Genomic DNA, 22,852 nt, shown 5'->3' on the forward strand with positions numbered 1-22,852 from the left:
GTAGAGAAAATTGTGCTTTTGTCAGCTGCAGAATAAACTCTGGATATATTTTACTTCATATCTATTTATTCTTTTACCCACAGTGCTACATGTGGCATTACAGTGGGGGGGCACAGTTCTGTAAAGCATAAGAAAAAAGACATTACAAAGACAATGCAAACACTTCATTGTCAGATATATGAACGCAGGATGAAGACAGGGCGTTTCATTCTCGAACAGTGCGTGGAAAAAACGATTTAAACAAGTCACTTCTCGATCTGAATTCACGCACTTTATAATCATGATCAATTCTATCGGATCTATAGTGTGGACAGAAATTGTACTTGTCCCTGGGAATAGCAGTTCTTTGGTGATATAATATTATGAAGTAATTTTAGCCTCAGTTTTGTTGCTCTCACTTCAAGTGGTTCCCATTGCAATTTCTGTTTTACGCTGGTAGTTTGTTTACAATAATTTCCTGAAACATAGCGGGCAGCCAAGTTCTGAACTCTTTCTAATTTGAACTTATCAACATTTGTCGGCGGATCCCATACAGTACATGCATATTCCAGCACAGACCTAATGTAAGTTTTAAAAAGCACTCTCATGCGGCCAAAAGTTTTGCTCTACACAAGTGTGGCCAATTGAAACAATTCACTTGACATTTTAACCACAGGAGACAGCTGGTATCCAATGAAATGCTCTGGAGCTGAACACAATCAGACGATGCAGTTTCTAATAGTTTAGCATTACTCATTGCATTTCTTTTAATACACTTTGATGTAACACATAATTTTGAGTGAGACCAAACTACAATTGTAAAGTGCCAAGCACTGGCATGACATAGCTTACGATGCGAACTGCACAGTGCAGAAGGATAAGGTAGCCAGAGGCATTGCAAAGCGACCTGGATAAACATGGGACATTGTCTCAGAAAGAGATATAACATTAAAAACAATGTGCACTCTGTGTCCTCTTCATATGCTGTCCACCCTGGCACATTTTCACATCCCAACCTCTTGGAACTCTCAAGTCTGCAGACCCCGAGCCTCACTGATGAGGACAGAACTAGAGCCTTCCCAACTATTGTGCTCTTCCGAAACTGAACTGATTATGAACAGGCTAGTTGCTACTGCATAAAATGTGATTAGTGTAGATTTTTAAAAACCCAAATGAACATTTATTTATTTATTTAACCATACTGCAGGCCACTGCTTTGGCCCTAGCAGGAGGGGCATTACAAGAGCAAGACTAAAAAATGAGGCTGTACAATAGCCTCATTTTTATTGCTGATTCCTGCTGCCCTGTGAATAGGGTGCTGGCCATTGTCAAGCCATTATTGGCTTTTTTGCCAGCACCCCGCAGCATCAGATGTATTGTTCCTTATTTTTTTATTTTTGATGCCGGAATAAAATACAAGAACAAATCTGGAGACCACAAATTCAACTCGTCACCTCAGCGAGAAAAGGGGCACAAATCCCGACCACAGAGATAAGTGAAAAACACAAGTACAGGCTTATATACAACAAAGAGCTAAACTGGGAATTCCCATCTAGTTATGATATAGCAAAAAGAAAATGTTTACAAATCGACAACACAATGCAAATCAGAGCACCTAATCATGTAGAAAAAGGGATTACAGTTCAAAGCTGTTTGATTCAAATACAGTCGGAGGTAATTCGTTCCATTCTTTCACCGTTTTAGAAAAAAAATCTGTTCTTACAGGTGTTTGTTTTTACAAAAGTCTGAACAAGTGGTTTGGTTTGGTTTGTGGGGTTTAACGTCCCAAAGCAATTCAGGCTATGAGAGACGCCGTAGTGGAGGACTCCGGAAATTTCGACCACCTGGGGTTCTTAACGTGCGCTGACATCGCACAGCACACGGACGCCTTGCTTTTCGCCTCCATCGAAAAGCTGCCGCCGAGGCCGGGATTCGATCCCGCGTCCTTGGGAACAGTAGTCGAGCGTCGTAACCACTGCGCCACCCCGGCGGTGTAGTCTGAACAAGTGTATGTAGAGTGGTATGCCTTGTTCGCCTGGTGGCAGCTTGCCGAATACAATTTGGAAGGTTTAACGTAATATTTTCCGAAAAAAAGTTATATAAGAGCAGCAGTCTACTTATTTTCTGGAATATTTGCAATGCTCGAATTTGGTGGTGTTGCATGAACGAAGAAGGAGAATCTAGCGTTTTATATTTTTTTATATAATTTTCTTTGAACGCGTTTCAGTTTTTTGGTATCCTTGGTGTGGGGATCCTAGAGTACCGACACATATTCCAACTTGGACCTTATATACGCATTATATGCTAGAAGCTTTGTAGTCACGGGACCATTTTTAAACTTTCTTTTCAGAAAGCAGAAGCACAATATCTGAGACATGTGCAGACCATGTCAGATTATTTGTAAGGGTCACTCCTAGGTACTTGTCAACTTTGCAAATCACACTCCTGCCAAGCCGATAAGTAAAAGTACTGGGATGTTCCTTTCTGGTGACACGCAGAAGAACAGTTTTTTCGCTGTAAAGTTCCATGCCCCACTCTCCACACCAGCCATCGATTGCAGAGAAAGCTGCCTGTAGAACAGCATAGTCCTCCATTCAGGAGACCTCTCTAAGAACAACAGTCAGCTGCAAATAACCTGATTGAATTTGGTAGAACCTCTATTAAATTGTTAATATAAATCAGAGGTGAAAAGCAAGGCGTCCGTGTGCTGTTAAGGAACCCCTCTCATAGCCTTGAGACGTTAGGTCCCATAAACCAAACCAAAAACAACAACGGTCCCAGCACACTGAGAAGTAACTGATAGCATGGTGGATGTTGTGTGGAATGTGCTGCAACTTCAGTTTACCATGAGGCACTTTATCAAAATCCCAAACAAAACATCCCACTGATCAAACACGTCAATAATTTCATGAACTGTAGTGATCAACTGTCTAAAGAGACCTTTTTCTAAAACTGTGCTGGTAAACCGTGAGAGGGTGTGATGTTTGACAAGGAGGTAGCTTACAATAACATGCTCCAACAGCTTACAACATTGACTGGTGATATAAACTTGGTGTTATTAACTCTTCCACATTTGCCCTTTATGTATTTTCACAATGCGTGCCTTTTGCCAATCACATGGGAAATCGCAAGATTTTAGTGACAGGCTAAAAAGATCTGTAAGGAATCCAGAAACCTGTTCAGCATAGCATCTCGGGAGTAAATTGGGAATACCACCTGGTCTACTAGATTTTCTTATATTGATATTTAAAAGCATTGCCAGAATACCCTCACATGTGATTACTGTAGTTCATGGGAGGAATTGCATCCAAGGGCGCTATGCTTAGTTTTATCCAGCTCCAAAAATACACTTGGAAAGTAATGATTAAAATTTTCTGTTATGCTGCCAGCGTCCTTCAGTATGTTGTCATCAACTATTATTTTCGATACTTCTGTTTGCCCAAGAAATCGCCAGAATTTAGAAGGATCGCTCTTGATGGATTTTTCCAAGCGGTTATTGAGGAAGTTATGTCTAGCTTGCTTAATCTTTGTCAATAAATTACTCCTAAGACGAGTAAAACGCTCTGCTTCTGTTTTAGCTTTTTTTCTCAGTCGTCTGCAGTGAATTATCTTTCTGGTAATCCACTGGGTTCAATGACGATTCTGAACACTTTTCGATGGTATATAATGTTTTCGACACAATATGTCACAGTATAGCAAAACAATTATTATGCCTTTTCAATGGTACACTAGAGCTACATAGGTATGTATCTGCCGTAAATAGTGCTTTTTTTCTGCCAATCAAGAAGGCTAGTACACGTGAAAAAGATCAATTCATGGTCTGAAATTCTGTTTTCAACTGACATGTTTGCACCGCAAAAAATTTCACTAACAAACAAAAGATGGAGAATCGAATTCCATCTTATTTGGTTTGTGGGGTTTTAATGTCCAAAAGCAACTCAGGCTATGAGAGACGTGAATTCCCTCTTGTGTTCAGTTGTTTATTTTCCAGTTTCGCTGGAAGGTTTTCTGGATAGATGGGTTGCAGAAGCCTAGAGCAAAAATCTCTTCACCATGGCGGCCAAACCTGTTTTGGGGGCAGAAATTAGGTGCAGTGCAGGAATAGCCACGTCCATTTCCTGCACCCTTCTTGTCGCAATTATGGGATTAAGAACCCCTCTGTTCCTGAGTGCCATTCATAATGCCTCCCCCACCCCTACCTCCTCCAGGCTCTCAATAGTGAAGGAATTCTGCTCAACAGGTTTGTGCATGACATCAGGCTGGACATAGAAGTATTCTGCGCTGCACCCAACTTCTGCCCCCAAAACAGGTTTGGCTGTCATGGTGAAGGGGTTTTTGCTCTGCAGAGAAGCTGACTTCTAGGTTTCTGCAACCCACGTATAAAAGCTGCTAGAGCAGCTTGACTAAGTCCAGGAAATCGTTGCAAGGCATGGCGTACACAGCAAGCGTGTCAACAAAAATGTAACAATGAAATATACAAACACAATGAAAACTCGCAATATACAACAGAAGAGAAACATCAGAAAGACTCGCATATAAAAGAAAAAGTTTCATACAAAAGCAATCTTCTATTTTCTCTTATTTACTCAAACAGAGCTGTAAGGTAAATAAGAGAAAATAGAAGATTGCTATATTAATGCAAATCAAGTAAATAAGAGAACCGTACAGCCATCTGCACAAAGATAACACAATACATACGGAAATAATGCATAGATAAACAAATCAAAGCAACATATATTCATTTCATATATATACGCATTATATGCTAGAAGCTTTGTAGTCACGGGACCATTTTTAAACTTTCTTTTCAGAAAGCAGAAGCACGAAAGAGCTCAGTAGACCTTTTTTTGTAAAGCCAGCAGTGTTTTAAAAAATATTCAAAGTGCGAGGGAGGTTATGAATTAAAGACTGCAATTTGTAGTTATTACAAAATAAAAGTATTGTCCATGTGTCTTGATTCCTTGTGTCCACTGAGGCATGGCGGAATTCTAAAGATGCCAACATTGATAAATGATTTGTGACATTGGTGGAAGAAAAATACATTGTTTGCAGAAGACGGAATTCATAAAAATTGTCGATGTGAATGATGTTATGTGTTTGAAAGACGTCTGTTGTGGGAAATGATCGTTCAAGGTTAGCAATCAGGCAAACAATTCTTTTTTGTAGTACAATTAATTTGTTCATATTAGTCTTTGTCGTTGTAGCCCATACTAAATTGCAGTAAGTTAAATGGGAATGGAAGAGTGCATAATAAATCTGAATTTTACATTTTATGGACAAAGTGCTGCGACACCGTGACAGTGCACCTACAACAGAAGAAAGTTTTTTGCAAAAATAATTGATGTGCGTTTCCCAGCTCAAGTTAGATGAAAAATATACTTCTAATGTTTTATGCTCAACAATGTCAATCACCTGTTTTTCAAACCTTAGCACATAAATGTGGTGCAAGCTTTTATTTTTTGCCCGAAAAATGATTGCTTTAGTTTTCGCTGCATTTAATTTAAGTCGATTTAAGCGGCACCAAACTGATAATTTATCTAGAGTAGCGTTACATTTCGTTAAGACATTGTTTAAGTCTGTACCAGAGGCAAGCAGTGTAGTGTCGTCAGCGTATATTATAAACTTAACTGTGCTATCTATGTTGATATCATTAATGAATATATTGAACAGCAAGAGCCCCAGCACACTACCTTGCGGTAAACCGAAGCGGATAGGTAGAAACTCAGAAGTTTACATTATGGAGGGTTACAGATTGTGTTCTACAAGTGAGATAATTTTCCAGTAATAATAGCGGCTTTCCGCGTATCCCACATGAGTGCAACTTATTGATTAGAATATTATGGTCTAAACAATCAAACGCCTTGCCAAAATCGATGAAGATGCCCACGGTGAAAAAATTATTTTCAATATTTTGCAATATTTTTTCTTTAAGTGCTAGCAATGCGGTCTCTCTAAAGCCAAACTGCAAATCACTTAAAACATGCTTTTTATCAAGAAACCTCATTATACATATGTAGATAAGCTTTTCTAGTGCTTTCGAAAAGACTGGAAGTACAGAAATTGGTCTATAGCTTGAAGCTAAGTTGCGTTCACCACCCTTGTAAATTACCGAAACCTTAGCCGATTTCATACCAGTGGGAAAAATTCCAGACTCAAGCGCCAAGTTATAAATATAAGTGAGCACAGATGAAAGTAAGTCAGCGACGTGTTTTACTGATTTAATCTGTATGTTATTGATGTCCAAAGCCTTGGTATTCTTTAAGCCCAGGAATATATTATAAACTTCAATTTCATCTGTTGGCTCTAAAAATATGCTTTCTGTTATTTGAGTCAAACTACTCACCTCGTTATCTGTATTCGCATTGCTGGAACAAGGAACGAAAGTATTTACAAAGTGGTTATTGAAATAATTTGCAAGTGATTTGCCCTTTATTTCGAGACCATTTAAGTTTATTACCTTAGGAGTCAGGTTTCGCTTTTGACAGCCTAAGACGTCATTTATCACTCTCCAGGCAATATTACTGGGCTGTCGAGTAGTGTCAGTAAACTGACGTTCGTAGTATGCAGCTTTTGCCCTGCGAAGTTTTGAGTTGAGTTTATTTCTTAAGTGTCTGAAGTACTTCAGAGTGTCTTCGGAGCGCGTGCGCAAAAACAAATGATACAATCTATTTTCATTCATTATCATTTTTAGATGTTCATGAGTAATCCACGGCTTTCTTATCTTTTTAGAGCGCGTTACTGTTTAGAGCAGGAAATGCTTGATGTAGATATGTAAAAACTGCGCAATAAAAGCAGCATACGCATCATTCGCTGTTTCCTTGCACATAACAGATGACGAGTCGTGTTGTAAGATGGCACATCTGAAGGCTTCTAAAGCGCAATCTGTAATGTGTTGAAGTAAGAAACGCTCTTTAAAATCACAATGCTTCGAGGCTTCCTTTCGATAGGTGACAAATATAGGACAATGGTCACTCACATCAGAAGCTACTGTTCCGGCACTGTAGACATCAGTTTCAATATTGGTTATGAAAAGATCCAGTGCAATCGAAGTAGAACATGTTACTCTAGTTGCGGTTTCAGACGAGACCAGACGAGAGCAACAGCGTAGAGAAGTCACGAACAACATTGCTTTGTTCCAAAAAATTAATATTAACATCGCCACCACAAATGAACCGACACTTCTCTTTAGAGGTATATTCTAATAACTCCTCAAAAAAATTCATAAACTGTGCAACATCGCCAGTGGGGGGCCGGCACAATGCAGAGAAAATTTCATTACCAGCTCATAACGTTAGGCTCTCATAATTTGCAGTTATGATGCTAAAATCTGGTAGGATATGGCATTGTTTGCGGGAAGCAACATAAGGGCAATACCACCGCCACGCCTACTCATACGGTTAAGAAAGAAATGTTCATATCCGGGTAGCTCTAGCATTCTGCACCCATCTTGGTACCAGGTTTCCGTCAACATTACAACAGTAAACTTGAAAGGAAACTGATCCAAAAGAATAGCAATCTCATCTTCTTTCTAGAAAGCCGAGCGGACGTTAAGATGAAAGGCTGGTTCGGAGAACTGATATTTAAGGTTGATTGTGTGCGCTAAGGAAAACTGGTGGTAATCCATCTTTTCACTATGTATGCAAATTCCAGAAAAACAAACAAACTTTCAGGCGGTAGTTTCGGAGCTGCTTTCCTGACTCACAGCGTCGGTGTCATTAACAGGCGCTGCGGAGATCTTGCTTAGATCAGCTTCACTGGCTATCAGTATGATAGCTGACTTTTCAGTCTGCTTCATATAGATCTTGCCGTTGTACGACCATGCAGATTTCCAACCATGCTCATACTTTTTCTTGGTAGCCAGACCAAGAAGTTTCTTTTGAGCAGGACACAAGTGCTCGTTTACGTACACAGGGGCTGGATCGTCAAGCTTAAGGTCATTTTTTGTTAGAAGCATTTTCTTTGCCTTGCGAAGTACAGCGTCACGTTTTGCTCGGCACCGAAACTGCACGACGATGCTGGATTTACTAGGATTTTTTGTGGCTACACGATGGCAGGCCTCAAGATCTGATTCCAAGATTGGCTCGTTGATTGCCATCCCAATCTTCGAAACTATTTCGACAGTCAACTCATTATCATGCTTAGTGACTCCTTGAATCTCAATATTGGCCCTTCTAGAATACTGTTCAGAGCTAATAAGCCGCCTTTCGGTGTCCATGATTCGACTTTCCAAATCATGATGTTTCTTGCGAAGTACCTGATGGCCACCTACAAGCTCCTTGGTTTTGGCTACCTTCCCATCTAGCTTCTCTGCCAAATCCTTGATCTCACTATGAGCAAATTCAGTGTTCTTGCGCAAGGCAGTCTGTTCGCTCTTAATCTCGCGGATTTCATTCCTCATTTCCCGCTCAAGAGGTTCGCGGAATGTTTTGAGAGCTCAGCTTGCAAGTCTTCTTTTAGTTTAGAAGTTTCCTTAGACGTCTCTAATTGCGTGAATTATTAATGCAAAATATACACTGAAAGAACACTGAAAAACGAGCATCAAGAAACAACACTAAGCTTGGCAGCAGCGGCAAATCAAGAATGGAATAGCAAGGATTATTCTGGTATATTCACTAACCTGCAGAAACGCAGAAAAGTTTATCAAAGATGTGGACGCTCGCTTGTCGCCGCTGCCGAGTGGCGTACAAGGCTGTCGATGTCACTTTCACTACTTGTTTGAGACTAAAAGAAAGCACATCAAGGATTGTGCACTTATTCACCACCGTGATAGCTCTTTGTGGGGCAATTAGTATGAGAAAACAGGTGCTTGTGGCAGGAAATTCCCTCTTTTGCCTGCAATCTGCTTCACTCAATAATCCCTTCCTGCCCGCTGTCTCGTCGTTCAAATCTGATAATTTGCTAAGCTATTCTATTGGATAGGGCACTCTTCCACTAAGAGCTTGCATTAAGAAAATAAACTCTCCTAGTGTGAGCTGCTTTCTTTCCCCGAACCGCAGTGACTTTGCACCACACGTTGGGGAAGTACAGTCAATGCCTGCAAGCAGCTGACATCTCACTTTCCCAGTTGGCTGTGCACAAAGTGACTCAGTAACGTCAGACGAAACCCGGAAGCAGCAAAAAAGGAGAAGCTATCGGTAACCTAGAAAAAAGTACTGACACTGCATTCCTTGGTAAACTATAGGTCAGGATTGCCAGTTCTGGTGATTGCCAACCAAAATGGAAAGGATCAGCCCATGTCATTCGGGCATGTGTTTTGATATTACAACAAAATGCTATTTAAGGCACTTCATGGTAACACAGAATCATTCTAGGCATCTAGTTGACCATAAGAGAGGAGAATAACAGGCTGAGGTGTATTCTACAGAATCTCCCAAGCTGCAAACATCAAGAAGCTGACACCCCTCAAATAAGGAAACTTCACAACTGTCACAGTCTGTCAAGGCTGAATCTGGAGGCTAACATAAAAGCTTGAAGGAGACAAAAAGGACAGTGCAGCAAGTGGTGAAGAACAAGTTGGGGGCTCAAATTGTATGCCAACAAATCCAAGTGCAGCCAAAATTAAGGAAATGTTCTATTTGCAATGCGGGCCAGGTTGTCGCACAGGTGTTCACAAGGCAAGAGTTGGATTGTGCATGAAGGCTTGTAGTTGCATGCAGCAGGTTCCAGTATCAGTACCTTTCAAATTGGAGCCCTGCTGGTAGCCCTTTTTGGCCCCAATGAGCACGTGTGAGTGATCGTGTCAATGACAAGAGTGGGCCCTAAAAGTTGTAGGGTTTGTAAGAGAACCTTGTCTCTCTCTCACAACCGGAAAAAAAATTGCCCTCTTCGCATTCCCATGGCCGGCGCGTGCTCGAGACAGCACATAGTTCTGTGCTTGCCTTGCAGAGTATTCTGCATGCATGGCCACCCTTTACTCCGCTGATGCAATGTTGCAGCAAAACATCGCTTCAAATAAAAGGGGGGGAGGGGGGCAGACTACTTTCAAAATCTAGCTGGCCAGTTCCACACAGGACGCACATTATGTGACAAATTGCCTGATCATTCTTAAATCATGAGAAATAACTCAAGTTACCGACATTCTAGTGGAAATTAAGAAGAAGAAATGGACATGGGCAGGACATGTAGTGCGAAGAGAGGATAACCGATGGTCGCTATTCCAAGGAAAGCGTAGCAGGGGGCAGCAGAAAGTTAGGTGGGCGGATGAGGTTAAGAATGCATGGGGTCAAGTGGATGCAGCTAGCACATAACCAGGTTAATTGGAGAAATATGAGAGAGGCCTTCGCCCTGCAGTGGGTATAGTCAGGCTGATGATGATGATGAATGGGAGGAAATTTAAAGCACACAGAGCACACAAAATATTTGCCTTCTGCACTTAACTTTATTATGTAGCAAACACAAGAAACATTCATTCACAAAAGTTCCACTGAATATGAGATGGCTATTCACATAATCAATAAAAGTGTTCCAGGCATGTGCCCAAACTCTACTATGAATGTACCCTCGAATCGCACTCCTTGTCGGCATCAGAAATCAGCAAATGACATGACTAAATATTAAAACAAAGGCAGCGAAATATGACCTAAACAAATCTCAGCAAAAGCAGTGTCAACTAATCGAAGCAATAGCAGTTATAATCCAAAAACCAAACAAAAACAAGATAAAGTAACAAAAACAAAGGTAACTAACAAAACCAAAAATTGTAGCAATAGCAGTTAGTCACTCGTAGCAAAAGCAGTGTCATGTATTCGAAGCAAAAGCAGTAAAAGCCTAAAATGTAAAAACAAACAAAAAACAAGGTAAAATAAAAACATTGCACAGTATTACTCAAGACAGGTCGTCAGACACAAATAATGCGTGGCGAAGCAGATCTTCGTAGAAATCTTTCCAGAAAGCAAATTTCATTTGTCCCGAACAGCCACAGAGCTATCACTGATACACATGCCCTCCTTCTTTTTAATCAAAAAGGCTTCAAGAATTTCTCTTGCCACCTGATTGCGACTTCTGCCCAGAATCTTGATACTGCTAAGCACTGGCTCACACCCGTAATTTATGCAGTGCAGAGGCAAATTCGATCCTGCTCCTTTCTCTAGCGATTTGCTCCCGTGCACTGTCACTGATGCAACAACCTGTCTGGCCTATGTAGGCTACATGTTAGTGGGATTTCATACACCACACCAACGGTGCAAGGCTTACCATGCCTCTTATCGCACTCAGGTCTCTTCTTTTGCCCAATTTTTGAGCACAGCCCTCTCAGCTTTTTGGGTGCGGAGAATACGAGAACCTCGTACCGCCTTGCCACCTACTTCATGGCAAATCGCTAGAGAAAGGAGGAGCATCCAACTTCCCTCTCCACTGTGTAGATTGCGGCTGTCGCAATGCTGTCTATGTAATGTTTTTATTTCACCTTGTTTTACATTTAAGGTTGCTTTTGCTTCGAATACATGACACTGCTTTTGCTACAAGTGACTGACTGCTATTGCTACGATTTTTGTTTTTGTTAGTTACCGTTTTTTTTTTTTTTTACGTTTTAATTGTTATTGCTTCGATTACTTGACACTGCTTTTGCTACGACTGACTGACTGCTACTTTCGTTACCTTTGTTTTAATGTTTAGCCATGTCATTTGTCGATTTCTGATACCGGCAGGGATGAGTGCGATTAAGCTTTGAATATGTGCGTGGTCAAGGGTTTAAATCCCTTTTCTTCTAATAAACAGCTGATAGTGTGCCTATGCGGTGTCCTTTTCTTTCTTGTGTTTTCTTTATGCCGCAGTGGTGTTCAAATCATGAACCAACTTGCCCTACACGCCGTCATTCTAATGGTAAACAGTGTGCCCAAACATATATATAGCAGTCACCCATTTGCATTGGGGGAAAAAAAGCTGTCTTTTTTGGATAATTTTATGTTTAGAAGCATAGGTATTAGTATTAGGTAGTAGGTATTCTGTCAACGCTCCGGTATTTTTTAGGCCGAGGCTGGAGACACGCCCGTGGCAGTAGCCGACCCCACACACGTTTCTCCTGCTGCCACGCACGGAAATACGTCACACTCACGTGACCCGCGCATGATGACGTCAGTGGATGCGCGCTTCCGTTTAAAATGGCGCTCTGCAAGTGTTCAGCCATATGGTTCAGCCGAGTAGCGTTTCATCTGTGTGATATTTGCTCGTCATAGCTTTAAAGGTGTTAATTCCTGCTGCCACGCACGGAAATACGTCACACTCACGTGACCCGCGCATGATGACGTCAGTGGATGCGCGCTTCCGTTTAAAATGGCGCTCTGCAAGTGTTCAGCCATATGGTTCAGCCGAGTAGCGTTTCATCTGTGTGATATTTGCTCGTCATAGCTTTAAAGGTGTTAATTTTGTTGCGGCGGTGTTAATTATTGCTATTGGTACGCATGAGCTATTTTGTGTTGAGTTGTGCGGTAAAGGCGAAGTGTTGCACGCGCGCAGCGAGAAAAAGTCAATTGCTGCGTTCCTGTCTCGTGTAAGATACTACAGGGACTTGAATATTTGGGGGCTGGGATTTAAAAAATTCCTATGCAAAATCTACTGCCCCATTCGAGCTGAAATAACGTTCACAAAGTAGCAAAATATCGTCTACGTTATCTGATAAGAGATTCAACATCGGTACTTGCCTAGATTTTCCGAAATCGAGGAAAAACTTTTCTCGGCGGCGTGCACAATTTTCGCAGGAGAGAGTCGAAAAGCTATTTTGACATGGTGCGCCATCTGTCGAGCAGCGAGGCAAGCGCGCCGACGGCCGGGATGGAGCTTGTCTCACTGCTCGAGAGATGACGCATCATGTCAAAATAGCTTTTCGACTCTCTTCTGCGAAAATTGTGCACGCCGCCGAGATAAGTTTTTCCTCGATTTCGGAAAATCTAGGCAAGTACCGATGTTGAATCTCTTATCAGATAACGTAGACGATATTTTGCTACTTTGTGAACGTTATTTCAGCTCGAATGGGGCAGTATATTTTGCATAGGAATTTTTTAAATCCCAGCCCTCAAATATTCAAGACCCTGTACATATTTTGGCGACGATGATGTTAGCTTAATCCAAGACCTTGGCGTAGACTGCTGACCGTCCATCATGAGCTTTTCAGGTCTTCAGCCGCCTCCGCCCTTCCGTGGGAGTAATGGAGGCTGGCGTCTGGTGCCTCCACTAGATACCTCCACATTTTCTATACATTGTCGCCGTCGTCCCCTTCAGCACCTACCGCTGCTGCCTCACACTCCGGTGACGATGCTATCTTTATACTGGCGACGCATTACAAATCTTCCGTAAATGTGATCGCCGCACGCCACCGTTTTCACTGCAGAGTACAAACTGCCGGAGAGATAGCATATGAGTACATCGGTGCTCTTCGCAGCCTTGTCGGCGACTGCGGTTTTGGGAGCTTCGCGGACATCATCAGGGACCAGCTGGTGAAGACCATTAGTCACTATTTCAGTGAACGCCATCTCCTTCTTGACTCTGTCGCGCTAGACAGTGCCAGCAAGCTTCCTGTGAAGCAAAGGAGCTATCAGAAGAGGTCGCACCAGTACAGCGCGTGGGATGCGAGTGCACATCAGAACGGGTCCTTCAGGTCCCTTGCATCAAATGCAGTTGCCACCTATGTAAATCTTCATCTGCACTTCCGGAGTGTTCGCGCTATCGCCGCGGTTCTCCTGCCCACTTGGCGAACGACTCCACATGGCAAGCTCGCAAACGAAAGTGTCGTCGGTGCGGCGAAGTGGGCTATTTGGAATCTGTCTGCAAGTCGTCTGATCGTTCCAGTGAAGTGCAGAAAGTCGAAGATGATTCTTCCAGCAGTGCTGCTATTTTTCAGGTCTCTACTGTTCCTCTGCAACCTGTTGCTTTGCCAGGCAAGCTTTGGGATAAGCCTGCTATTGACATCGTGGGGCGTTTCGACCAAGCTCCTAGTAACTGTCGCTTTGCAATAACACTCATTGACTATTACAGTAAATGGCCAGAGGCTTCTTTCACAACTGCCACAGTTTAAGAATTGCTTCTAGGTACATTTGTTCACGAGGATTACCCTGAGGAAATAGTGTCGGATCACGGACCACAATTCTCATCCTCGGGGTATACGTAACTGCTACTCCTCAGTTTATGACCCTTAACCCAATGGACTTGTAGGACAGTTTAATAGGGTTTTCAGGGCATATGTTCAGATGGCTCTTTGCGAGCAACGTGACCTACGTCCGCTATTATAACTCTGTCTACCACTGTGCGCCACATTCCACGACAGGAATCGCACTAGCCATCCTAGTTCATGGCCAGATGCCTTGCATAAGACTTAACGTTGTGTGCCTGCCCGGATCAGTGCTTCTCGACTGATCATACAAGAGCGCTGAAGCTCTATTGCCAGTGGCTAGAGCAGAAGCAAGCCAAATATAAGCTTTATGCAGACCAGCGGAGTGGAACCAAGCACTATGACTTTCAGATTGGCGACTATGTGCGAGTTTGCAAGCCGATTGTGTGAGGCAAGCTGGCTGCTCGGTTTCAGAGCCTCGAAGAGTTGTTGAGCGAATTGGACCAGTCTCACACCTGCTAAATGATGGGCGAGTGTGGCACTCGTTCAAATTATGAGCTGTTAGAAAAGCAGTTGTTCAGCGCCAACCTCCGCCCTCAGCTCTGATGGCTCTCCCCGCTAACATTTTGTTGCCCACTGACAGCACCCGAGTGTCGACCAGTCCACTACCAGAAACGCAGACCAGAGTCCAACCTCGCATAACCCCAATAACGCAGATGTTAGCCCGGGAACTTCTCATTTCTGGCTTTGCCCGACACAGAACCGACAGACCCCCCCAACCAAAGTGTGCCTCAACAGCAGCAACTACTACTCCTCTTCCTTCTCCCCGCAGAAGTAAATGTGAAAAGAAGCTTCCCGCAAGGTTTAAAAGACTGTGATGTATTAGAGGATATTTAGCTATTTGCCAGCAAGGTTTTTTTGTTTTTTTTTAAATGCGGTGGAAATGTGATGAAGACGGTGTTGTTGCACATGTGTACGCAAGAAAACTAGGAAGTGAAATACAGAACGGCTGGAGAGTAGTCAATTGCTGCATTGCTGTCTTGTCTACGCTACAAGTTGCATTATGTTTCTTTGGTTCGCACCCGGGTGCTTCAGAACGATAGTTGGTTATGTAAAGTGTTGCTCAATTCAGATATAGGCATTTGGTAGGAATGAGCTAGTCTTTTGCATATATTACATAGCCCTTCTGGCCTTTTGTGCATATTGTCGCGTGCAAGATAAAGGGATGTTCCTTACTTTTGCTAACCTTCAAATAGTGTGTCGTGTGGTGGCTGCATGGTGACTAGGACAGTGAATTACGTTGACCAATATTTTTCATCATGTCGCAGTCACGATTTTGTACGAGCATACAGAAATAGCTAAAGATGTTTGCACGGGGCAAATGACATCTATGTTCTCATTTACCAATTCACTTGACCGGTTAGCTTACGGCATTGTCGAGAGCAAGCCTTTGGCATAAATCGCTTTCTTTGCCATTCTCCTGTGAGACCAGAACAAGTACACAGCTAATGTAAGCCAGACCACTCAACTTCTACACACAAACGATCGTTATAGGCAGGCACTGCATTGTGTATCCAAGGTGGTGAGGGAACCATATCTGGTAGACTACCAGTAGGCCTGTTCCTTGGCTGGAGTTGCAGAGGCGCTCTATTCAGCGCACCTACTGGAGGAATAGTCGAGTCTCCCCATTTTGGGCTGGAACTGACCTGCGACGCTATTTATTAGGACTACTTTCCACCAACAAGGTTATCTGCTTTTACTTCAGGTTTCCATGAAAATAATTAAATAGTGCTCCTTTGTTAAGGCGCTACACTGATCAGCTTCCTTTTTACCAGTGATTGGACGTTCCAAGAGCCTAAATGGGGAATGTTGCATACACATGCAGTTAAATTACTTAGCATTTAGTAAACATGTTTATTCAGTCATATTTTTTGACCTACTATGTCTAAATATTAAAACATCCTTGCAGCCAGTGGAATTACATTTTTTAATCAATAGCTTTATGGATTGCATTCATGATCGAACCGGACGAAAAGCACAACAGCTGTATACATTCCAGACCAACTTGGGCTATGAGCGACACTGTAGGGGAGGGCTCTGGATCATTTCGATCACCTTTAACTTCTTTAACAGGTACTGACTGTTCACAGTACACGGGTGCTATGCTTTCTGCATCAATTCAAACATGGCTGCCACGGCTCAAACCACTGTACCCTGGTTCAGTGGTTGAGCATCTTAACCACCGAGCCACTGTGGCGGGGTAAAAGTAAAAAAATAGGTATATAAGCCTTGACTTTTTTCTTTGCACACACCATAGTTTATTCCATCCATGTCTCTGCTGTAACACCCTAAGTTTACTTCACTTGACAATAATGAATCAAAAGCCAAGACATTTGTGATAGCCACAGTTGCTTATGCGCCATAAAACCCCATATAGAATTCTGCGTATGGAGCCGCAACTTTAAACCCAAGCTCTAAGGCCATCTTAGCCCATGCAGTGCTGAGGACACTGCTGCCACCCAGTCAAGTGATCTTGCAACTTTGGTGACAGGTTGCAAAGCTTGAACAGTTACTGTGCACTCCTAATGCACTGTATGCAATGACTATGGTGAAGGAAGGCGAGAGACGGTGGCAGGCGGGCACCATCTACAAAGCTATCCGATAGCCCCTTTCGGGCCCTGACAGAAAGAACACTTTCATATAATGCCTCCTTCCTGGTAAGCATGTGAAGCTCTCATTGTTACAATTTTGTTTTTTTTTTCTTATGAATTATGTTTATGAAGAGCAGTACTCTCCCCCATTTTTTTCTTTGTGCCACCCCTCCGAGAGTACCATAATGGCAGAACCTAATTCTCTGCAAGAACAAAGAGTAGAGTTGCCTGGCACTTCCTATGATTTTGTTACTCTTCAAAAATGCTTTCTTTTGTTGCAATGCCCAGTCTACTACTCCCTTGGCTTTGGTATCTGTGACAGCACCTTTTGCATGACATTGTGGCCTATAAGGTTTGACAGCAGTAGTCAGTAAGCCAAGCACAGATTCCTCGTGAACTTTTACTAAAGCTTTCGTAGCACACTTGTTGCATGCAGGTTACCTGCATGGTTGGTCAAAGGAACCCATGCCTTGGGGTGCGCAGTTAAGCTGCACAATGGGGAACTTGTGAAGCTGCCAAAGTTTCTCAGGGAGGCAGACAAGACCATCCTCACCTTACATACATCTTGAGCTTTGGGCTATTTGTGCCTGTGAGTCAAAAGATTGTGACCTATTATATACATTCTGCTTCATAAAGTGCTTTTAAATGGCACCTTCGTTTCTTAACAAAGGTAGGACTTTTCAACAACCAAGATAAAGCAAAAAAATTATGCCGAATTCAAATTTACTGCAAAAGCATGGGGCAAATAAAGATGTGAGGTATGTCTGATGCTGTGGCCTTTGTCTTCAACTATTTGAGGATGCCTCTTGCAGTTGGCAGGTGACATGAACAGGTGACTCCTGTGACGTCACAAGACCGCACGTCACGGTGGAATCGGCAAGTGCTGCTAACTTTAGCTTCGCCATTGAGATGGGAGGGTGAGATCAGAATCGCCTTTTGAGTCCCAGGCTAGACATGCTACCCTAGGTCACACAAGCACATTCATACGGCTTGGTTAAAGTTGGGCTTTATATCTATGTCACTCCCGGCAGCTTGAGCAGCACACATTATGGCCCACCTCACAGCATGCCTCTGGCAGGTGGCATGGCTGGCCACTTTTCGGCTGTTTCTGTGGCATCATCTGTCTTAAATTTACCTGCCTTTGTGTTTGCTTACATTAAATGTGCGTGTGACATCAGCAGCGACATATGTTCTCATGTGGTTTAACCATGTAAACTGTCCTGATCTTCAATCTGCTTTAAAATAGCAGGCCTGGTCCTTTGTGGCAGTTGTCAAATGCCGAGAAACTTGCGCTAAGCGATACAAGGAACAGCAGGCAAGAAGATACAAAGTCATCTACATACACCTTATATCACGTATATCAAAATAAACTACGCCAAACTAGTGTTCTTGCTTGCTTTATTAAATTTCCCACATTAAAAATTTTTTTCAGGTGTATATAACAGCAAAAGAGCAGCATTTCTTCGTTACAGTACAGATCTAAGTATGATCATTTTTGCATTAACTACACTTACATTGAATACTTCGGCTCACAAAAAGACTGAGGTAGACCCTAAGTTCCATGCCGCGGCGACCCCTTTTGTGATGGGTAAACCAAGGCGCCCTTGGGTTGTGCGATGTCAGCGCATGTTATAAAACCCAGGTGGTTTAAATTTCTGGACCATTCTACTATGCTTTGAGACGTTAAACCGATTAATTTAAGAAGTAAACCCCAAGTGATCTTTTTTTACCCACACAGGAGTAGCACATTATACGGCTGAAAAGAAAGTTAACTGAATCACAGAAAATGTGAGCGCATACAGCTGTAGGCATAATAATCTACTGGTAGTAAATTTACTGCCAGCTGGTTCTTAAAAGGACATGCATGTGTACACATACTGCTATGACAGGAAGCACACTTCTAAGCAGTAATAATTTTTTTTTAGTGCCTAAAGCTTTGAATAAACATGTGCATGTCTTTTGAGTGTCCTGCATACGCTGACGAGTGTGCCTACTACAAACATAGCATAGAAAAGCTCTCCCCAGTGCCTTTAACAATGGGCATTGTTTTAGGTCTCTAAGCCTGCCCTAGGCAACAGAGACTCGCAACAAACTTTTTATTTACGTATTTGAAAGACACTGGACTTTTAGACAAGCTAAGTTCACCTTGAATGTCACACTGTGGCATTTTTCACGCTGTGAACTCTATAAGCACATTTATCGGACTATGCATTTCATCATTTCATTTTATACCATTACTCCACGATGCACCTTGGAACGCACTTTTTTTTTTTTTTTTTTTTTTTTTAAGTCGATATTTATTGCCTCAGGGCATCAGTAGGTTATGAGATGAAGGATGAATAAATGATTAAATGAATGGAAAAAGGTTGGCTGATTTTATGAAGTCCAGAAGTGAGCGATGATGAGGTCCCTGCGTCCAAGTGACGTATGAGGCAGGATTGGTTGCTGAAAGGCCAGCTATTCTCAGGTGCCGGAATCGTGTTGGCTTGAGTGCTGGGCAGTCCACGGAACGCACTTAATGGCTGCATTTTATCTCCCTCTTCATTTCTTTTAATCTCCTCAGGATTCTTTTTCCATCTTTACCTCCCGAATTCCCCTTCCTACACAGAGTAGCATGTCAGAGAAATTTAAACGGCTAAAATCTCTGTTCTTGATTAAAGGGTCTCTCTCTCTCTCTGTGCATGTCTTTTGACCTTGTAGCCAGCAGGCACCACCACAACACTTTGAACTCGCACAGAGAACATACTTTTGTAGGCATAAAAGAATTTTTCAAGCTCACAAGACTTTTAGAATAAAAACAACCAAAGTAATATATATGTCTCTTTGTGTGCATTCTTGTGACAACGTACCAGGCACATGGACTCTTGTGAAATTGCTGCACCTACTGTCCACTGCTGTACATTTAAACAACCAGCACACCAATCCTGTTTTGATCTGTATTTTTTCATGTTTTCGAAATAGCACAAGTGCACTGGTCCACAGTCAAGAGATGTGTAAGAATGCCCTTCCCGGTTGAATTGAGGCCTTTTGTAGTTACAGAGTCAGCACCTGTGACTCAAGTCCCAACATCAACTACAGTTGATGTCATGACACATAAGCCAAGGTGGGGCTCATTTCTAGAAGAGTCAGTATTTTAGTCCACATGGGCATGCCTGCTACGAGCAATGATGAATATGTTTTGAAAATGCCCAAATATTGCAGACAAGAAAAGCATGCTCTGCAAAGTCTGCATTAACCGTGCCCATGACATGGACGAGCAGGGTCATGTTTTTCTAGTGAAAGTAGCAAAGGACAATTAAGCTCGGCTCAGTGACTACTTTTATTTCTTGAAGTACTGGGGAAGGTGGAGAGGTTCTGGGTGAAAACAGAACATATATGAGGCAACACAAGCAGAAGTGCTTTTAAACTGATGAAGAAAGTATACTGAAGTTCTTTTGGACAGCAATAGAAAATGAATTGACTGGTTCTGTTCAGAATTTGTGGTAGTAGCACAGCACAAAAGGGTAAACAAGGATCAATATATTTCTAGCATCATCCTGACATTTCAACAACTCATTTGGCATCCTGGACAGTATGACGAAATATTTACAGCTATATGAGAAAAGTTAACCTTTGTTTATATTTTACGAATTAACAGTTAACTAAAATGTAAGCATGTACAACAAGGCAGTACATGAAGTCCCGGCAGCCCATGACATGAACTAAACTACAGTGATGATCATCTGCCCTGGTGCTTCTCTGCAGTACACAGGTACAGAGGGGCGAAGCATACACAACAAACGGTGTGCTAGCATACAGGCAGGCTGTGCCTAAAACAGCTGAAAGCAACAACGATGCACTTACATATGAAGGCCAGTTCTCGGGAAAGCAACATAAAAAAAAAAATACTGCAACAGCGAGTAGCTATACGGGTAGCTACCGCACCAAATTAACATGTACTACGTACTACTTTAAGTACAGCACTGCACGCTTGAAGAAGACGTGACCGAAGGGGCTGTAAGCAACTCGCACTGTACACAAACCTCGCAAGTACACACACTGTCCCGCTTGTATCCCAACGACGTGAAGGAACCGGGAGCACAAATGATTAAAGTATCTACGCGCAAATTTTACGATAAATGACTGATGCAATAAATCCACTGTGAATTCTTTTTATATAACTTTCAGTAATGCTAAGAGAGCCTTACCAAAACAGTCAATGCGGGAAGTGTTCTCAATGTGGTAATGGTCCCTGGAAAGAGACATGACACTATAGAGGCTAGCACATTAGAATATCCTCTATAACTACAGTGCGCCGCCATTTGTAATACGTCCCGCAGTGAAAGTAGCTTGCAGCAGTGCCGCACTGTACCATTTGTTGACAAAAAAAGAAAAAGAAATCAACCGCAAATAAAAATATTGCACTTAAAAATTAAATTTCAGGCTCTATAAACGTCCGCATAGATGGTGTGTTTTAGTTTTCGCCTGCCGATTCTGTTATACCATCCATGGCTGCAGCTGAGATGGCAGACGACGCGGCCTGGGAGACACGAGAACACCATACACGAGATAGTATACAACTTCGAGTGTCTCAGAGAACTGCAGTGAACAGGACATCCGACCAAACGACGCCGAAGCGTAGCTATATATTATCCGTAGAGCTTCCGTGTAAGCAATTCTAGGTTATATGAAATGCGAATCACACTAGGGTCGCGGTAGTGCGCGCGGCCTGTTATCATATGTGCCACATATATTACAAGTGAGACATATGTACCACAGAAAGAACAGGGTGCTCGCATTTGGGCGTAACAGCTGGTTGAATATATTACGAAACGAGCTGTGGTGATCATGCAAAATAATAATAAAAAACTAAAATCTTTATTTAATGCATGCGGGTTGAACTATAGTCACGCGGCACATATTATATCTGCCGAATTTTTCAGCGCTGGAAAATATTTACTTACTGCCCCATCTCAATGATTTTTCAGGTACGCTGTTTTTGAAAGAGAAAAGAAAACGGAACACTGTAGAATGATGGAATGCAAGGACGTCTTCAGTATACAAACAGGGGGCTTCTCTGCATGTCAACTTATGTTGCTGTAAAGCCCACCCATTATGATATTTTTTTACAAAAAAGTACCCGATATCCTCTTCACTGGCTGTCATGCTGCATCGTGGGCGGAAGCCGGCAAAGCAGTGATAGGAATTGGTTAATGTGATAAAAAAGATCCATGTTGAAAATTTATAACTTTTGCTACAAATATATTCTACAATTTAGCTCAAAGGACGGGATTGCTGCACATATGTTGGTCATGTTAATGTAAAGTGCTTGCTCCGCAGAGTGAACCGCATGCAAAGGTGATGACAAGACCTGTTTCCGCTCATAGATACATGCTTCATCTATGCCAATAAACAATGAACAAGAAGCAAATCAGCAATTGCCAAATAATTATTCAGCTGGTAGCAACATTAGAATAAAACTATTGTGTAAGTTGTATTATTGTTTGTGTTACATAAGTAATTATCTGATCTTTTCAATGTTATAATTATTATGTTGTTATAAATTATCAAAGAATATCATTATGTTGCATTATAAACATTATTTAACATTACAACGCAAAATCCCTTTGATATAATCTTCTCTACATCGTTATGCACTTTTTCAATAATAACTGTAAAACAACATAATAAAAATATACTTGAAGCAGTGGGTTGCAGAATTTTTCCCTGTCTCTTACCGCGAAGACATTTTTAACTAACAGTACTTTGCAACTAAATCTCTTAAATTCTGCCTGCAACAGAGCACATGCACAGATATAGTATTTTGTTAGAAAGGTTTGCTTACTACCCATTCATCACTACCCCGTGGGGCACCCTTTTTTTTTCTATTTACATAAACAATAAAGCAGAGGGCTCTGGCTACTTATTTTCACCCACTCATATGAATCACCTGGTCTGACATTAAGCATTACGTTAACATATCTACATAATATCACACAAACACAGTCAGTACACTAGCATATAAAACCAAGTACTATATAGCACCTCTTAATTATGGCCTAGTTATTATATGCTTGGCTCCATGCATGGTATCGACGCGAGTGCACCGAGTTGTATATGTTGTTTAGTGTTGTGCAGGATCATATATATGTCACTATATGACTTGTTGGAGTCACTCCAGCTAAAAATTGTTTAGCTGTTT

At 42.0% G+C, this 22,852-nt stretch overlaps 1 long non-coding RNA gene across 1 annotated transcript; it reads right to left on the reverse strand.

Annotated features, from left to right (window-relative positions):
* Positions 1–132: 132 nt before the first annotated feature.
* LOC146210013 (uncharacterized) lies at positions 133–7,104 on the reverse strand. Its single transcript, XR_014707989.1, has 3 exons — positions 6,437–7,104; positions 6,323–6,344; positions 133–4,967 (listed from the first exon to the last, which is right to left on the reverse strand). It is a non-coding gene; the product is annotated as an uncharacterized LOC146210013 (long non-coding RNA).
* Between the last annotated feature and the right edge of the window lie 15,748 nt (positions 7,105–22,852).

This window comes from Amblyomma maculatum, chromosome 1 (assembly GCF_055883805.1).
Source record: "Amblyomma maculatum isolate TAMU_Amacu chromosome 1, ASM5588380v1, whole genome shotgun sequence".
Lineage (NCBI taxonomy): Eukaryota > Metazoa > Arthropoda > Arachnida > Ixodida > Ixodidae > Amblyomma > Amblyomma maculatum.